The sequence below is a fragment of the Ambystoma mexicanum genome, chromosome 8 (genome assembly GCF_040938575.1).
Source record: "Ambystoma mexicanum isolate Mex_15411 chromosome 8, UKY_AmexF1_1, whole genome shotgun sequence".
NCBI lineage: Eukaryota > Metazoa > Chordata > Amphibia > Caudata > Ambystomatidae > Ambystoma > Ambystoma mexicanum.
Window position 1 is genome coordinate 1,045,681,287 of NC_090929.1, and position 5,126 is coordinate 1,045,686,412.

The 5,126-nt window shown below is 38.3% G+C and overlaps 1 long non-coding RNA gene across 1 annotated transcript; it reads left to right on the forward strand.

The window, feature by feature from the left end:
• The first annotated feature begins 2,492 nt into the window (after nt 1–2,492).
• LOC138473721 (uncharacterized) lies at nt 2,493–4,014 on the forward strand. Its single transcript, XR_011268877.1, has 3 exons — nt 2,493–2,655; nt 3,306–3,387; nt 3,565–4,014. It is a non-coding gene; the product is annotated as an uncharacterized lncRNA (long non-coding RNA).
• Nucleotides 4,015–5,126: the final 1,112 nt, after the last annotated feature.

Genomic DNA, 5,126 nt, shown 5'->3' on the forward strand with positions numbered 1-5,126 from the left:
GTGAACACAAGATTAGAGTGCTAGAAAAATAGGTGGAAATAGTTACGTAGCCTTTTTCGTAAAATACGCTTGAGGGACTTCTTCGGTAATACTTCTTCTCCTGATATGAATGAAGATTTACACACACCATTCAAATGCAAGTCGACCTTCACACCTACGCTACAGATGGTTTCAAATGAAATAGCCACTTTTGAGAAAGCAGTCCTTAGGGACTTCAACTCTACCTATACTACCTTTAATGATACTAATCAAGGGCAGAGCTTCAACTTTAGCAAACAAGAATGGAGTAGCCCCCATGATCTTAAACAAGACCCCACTATCGTGATCAAACAAGCGGATAAGGGGGGAGGAGTGATGGCAATGGATGCAGATCAATATGACAATGAAGTTATGCGTCAATTGAATAACCCTATATTCTATCGTAAACTCCAAGGTGATCCAACAGATAGCATACAAAATGAAATTTTGACGGTGGCTTCACGAGCACGTGAAGCAGGAGTTATCAATGAGAAGGAGTTTGCATTTCTTACTACCAAAGGTACAAGAACTCCTCTCATATATATACTCCCTAAGATTCATAAAAATCCTCTTAAGCCTCCTGGTCATCCCATTGTGTCCCTATGTAGTTCTATATTAGAACCAATTGGTCAATTTTTGTACTTTTTCCTAAAACCTTTGGCAGCATAAACAGAGACGTATCTCTCTGATACTACAGATGCGATCACCCATTTAGAGGGTCTACCATTTGACGCCAACACCAATGTTTTATTGACATTGGACATAGAATCTTTATATTCCAATATACCGCAATCTGAATCCCTATCGGTCATGGAAAATGTTCTCGACCAAAGGCCTGGTGTTCATCAGATTCCGACCTTTTGGAAATAGCACTATGCAGGAATTACTTCCCGTTTAAATCTACCTACTACCTCCAAGTTAAGGGAACGACGATGGGGGCGGCCTTCGCCCCAAACTACGCTACCCTTCACAAGAGGGATTTTGAAAAAAGATCTATTTTGTCCAATATTAACCCCTTTAGAACTGCTATTAGATTGTATAAGAGATACATAGATGACATCATTATAATATGGGATAAATCCAAAGGTGAACATCAAATGGTCCTTACATGGATCAACAATGTGAATACCAATCTCAAATTCACCATGACGGCCAGTAACTCCTCTTTAACCTTCTTAGATCTTCTTATTAAAGATGATGGCGGCCATATCATAGTTGATCTATACAGAAAAATAACTGATCGGAATACCCTCTTAAGGTATGATAGTTTTCATCCGCAAACATTGTCTGAAATTATCCCCTATGGGCAGTTCCTTAGAGCTCGGCGTAATTGCTCTAGGATCAATGATTATACAGCCCAGGCAGATATAATTCAAGATAGACTCCAGGGACGAGGATATCCATCTCATTTGCTCAGACAAGCTCGGAAAAGAGCTAAATTCTAGCACCGTGACATTCTCCTGACCAAATCCAATCGAGAAAATACCATCAAGGAAAGAATAGTCTGTGCTATGACCTTGAATACACACCATCATAAAATCAAAAAGATCATCACAAGTCATTGGCATCTTTTGCAAATGAATATGCCTGATTTGCCATGTCCATTATATGCCTTTAAAAAAGGCAAGAATTTAAAAAACTGGCTCACTAAAGCCGAAAGAGCAGCACTTGTGACTAAACATAACACTCTTTCAATCTTTGGGGCACTAAAGCCATTGCGGGACATTTCCCTTGTGGCTTCTGTAATCAATGTGCTCATACGACTGATTGTACTTCTGCTACCATTAATTCCAAGGTATGGCATCTCAAACAACATACCACCTGTAACACCAAAAATATTATTTATGTGATAGTCTGCCCTTGTGAAAAAACATATATTGGCAAAACATCTAGGCCCATTAAGTTGAGGATCGGTGAGCATAAATCTAAAATATGCACAAAAACTATCACAGCTCCCTTGATTGCTCATTTTTTGGAACAGAATCACACCTGCAATGATTTGAAATGGTGGGTATTGCAGAACGTTTTGGGTGTTGACTCTAATAACACAGCAGCCAGACTAGCCCAACGAGCACAATGGTGGATGTACAATACTAATAGCTATGCATCAGGCCTGAATCGCCAAGAAGAGTGGCTCCATTGTGTTCTATGATTGTATGTGCTAGTTTACTTTTATTCATTTCTTGACCAGCTATTTTCGATCTTCGGCTATACATCGTGGCCATTTATGATTTTAATTAGTACATCTTATTATACTTTGTTCAGTTAGAGCTATATTGGCCTAATAACTAACAACTAAAACATTGTATTTTACCCTTGGTTACATTCTTGGGGCACTCCGGTATTAGATTGTTTGGCACTTCAAGATGTCCCCCATTCATTTCAATATATACTGAGGGCAGCATTTATTTGCTAATCCTTCCACTATTTCAATGGTATGCAGCCTTAGGAGAACAGTCCTGTTTCCTTTTTTACTGTCACGCAGTGCCGGAGGTACTTTGGGCAGGATACCGACAGTTACATTCGCTAACGAGACACCCAAATGAGTCACGGTCAGCGGTCCTGTCGCTCATGTAATCAAGAAGCTACAGGTCCGCGCAGCAGACTTGCTCTGCACACGATTGACTACGAAATACGGTAAGCACGTGTATCTCTACTGACGGATACTATATCCCCTTATAACTGGAAGTGTAGGCAGCCTATACAGGATACGGCTGCGTTCATTTCCCCAGAAAGCCGCTTTTACATTTCTAAAGCGGCAATGTTTTGTTAATAACAGTTTCTCGTAATATATAATTAATGCACTTGACATTTAGTGCTAAAACGACTTTGGCGTGACAGGGCTGACTCTATATATTTTTGACACTGTACTTTAAATTAAGACAGCTATTTTCTTTATTGATGCCAACGCTCTATCACTGTCTTAATTTTTCTGGCACGGCGATGTTGTTATCTGCCGCAAGTCTTATTAAACAATGCCCATTGAGACAATTTCTTCATGTGACTTGTAGGCTTTCCTTGAATGGCTTGCTGCGAGTTGGAACAACAATAAAGAAGTCCATTGCAACAGTGAGATGTCTATCTTTGCGAAAAATACCTTTGAATGTGGAGATTTGTGTTTCATCCACTGTTCTATTGACATACACGCCTTGGCCCTGCATGTTAACCTTGTCAGCACAATTATTGATATGTAACTCAATGCACTATTTAGGACCTTTGTTTTCTATGGAATACATTTATTAGTGGGGACAAATAATTAGATCCCACATATATTTTTGTCTCCTCAGATGTAATATTATTGGCATCTGCTTTCTTTATGGGCTGCGCAACGGAAATTAATGTCCCTGCGCCCTCTATGGACTAATGAAGGTGAGCACACGTTTGACTTGCTATTGATAGTCCTGGATATTGAATTCGTAATTGGTGTGTAGTATTTGGAGGCTCAGTCAGTTTTATGATGATTTTAATCTAGATATATCTTGTTTTTCCTTTTTTCCTCCCTTTTCCTTTTCTTTTGTTATTTTACTTTGGCTGATGTGCGTTCAGATACAGTGAGCTACAATCAAGCTAGAAGTATAAGATCGGGGCAAACATGGGCCTCAGTTGCTTTATTAGAAATTGCATATAATTATGTCTTTTTCTATGGTAGATGCAATTTAATGGTGCGTCCTGACGAAGACGACTATCAGTTCTTGTTGGAATTAGATACAGTGTGTCGTTGAAACTACATCTTTCTAGATACTTTGGTATTTTTTACATGTAGTAGGCACTTAGCACTTTACCTGGTTAGGCACTTAGCACTTTACCTGGTTGGCACTTTTTCTTGTCAGCACTTTCTGAAATGACCGTCATATACGGTTTATGATTCATAGATGGATTTTTAACATGTCTGCCAATATATGTTAGGTCATTTTCACCTTTTAGATTTGTGCATAGACAATTTTGGATATTTTATTCTCAGCGATATTATTTAGATGTATTTTATGATGTTATGGTGTAATATTAAATGTTTTATGCTAATATGTTAATTTTGATAAATATTAAAATACAATGTTTATAAATTGTTCATCTGACTGAGCTTTCTCCTTCTCCACACTTTGAATCAATTGTGATCTACGTAATTTGTACTTACCCGTGTGACCACCTCCTTGTTCGTTTTGATAGTATCACATATGGCACATATGTGCAATAAGATACTGCAGTTGAGCTAGCATGAACACTGTATTTGAGTATGCCCTTTTTTGGAAGTGTTCTGTTTCCCTCGTTGTTATGAATCTATGCTGACACTCATGAAGGGGTTTGTTGCATCTAAGTGTTCCCAAAGATAGTGGGATATAAACTCCTGAAAACATTTTAAGGGGTGGGTGTGTTGGAGATTGGTTGGTAGTTTGCTGGGGGTCGGTGTGGGCTTGGCAATGACTGTTTGCTTTGAAGACAGAGTGCTGGTTCCTCCTTTCGATTTATGAGTTCAGGAGGGATAGGAAAGATGATGCGAGTTTGGATTGCTGGGATACCACTTTGGATACTCTTGTCAAGATGCGTGATTACTGCCATTGACCATGGTATGGTTAAATGTCCCTGATCTAACACTACTCACTACAACAATCCCACCCCACAATCTGGGACAGGATACAGGATGTTTTAAACATAATACTTTGTTTTATTTAAAATAATAAAGCAAAGAAATGCAGACAGGCCACTGACCTCCAATGCTTTAAAACTAATAGCTTCGGACAATAATGGAAATGAATATACTGTACCCTGCCTACTTTTGTCTTGCTAACATTTTCATTTAACATAAAACAAATATGAATGACAATTCTTAAACAGGGATTCTAACACATTGATGGTTTCACAAAAGTTAAATCAAACAATCAACAGTACAACATTATGTTTATCTTAAATCCACCTCCCTCTAGATATCAAAAGGCGAAGTGTCTCCCGGGCTAAAGTTTCAAATAAATCAATGTTCTTAGTATGCGTACTCAACAATATAGTTCACCAATTTTTGGACTCATTTAAATCTAAACTGTTGGACACTTTCTATGACAATCTATTGATTCCTAGCTTGGGTATGGACATTACTTGATTTAATCTTATATGATGTT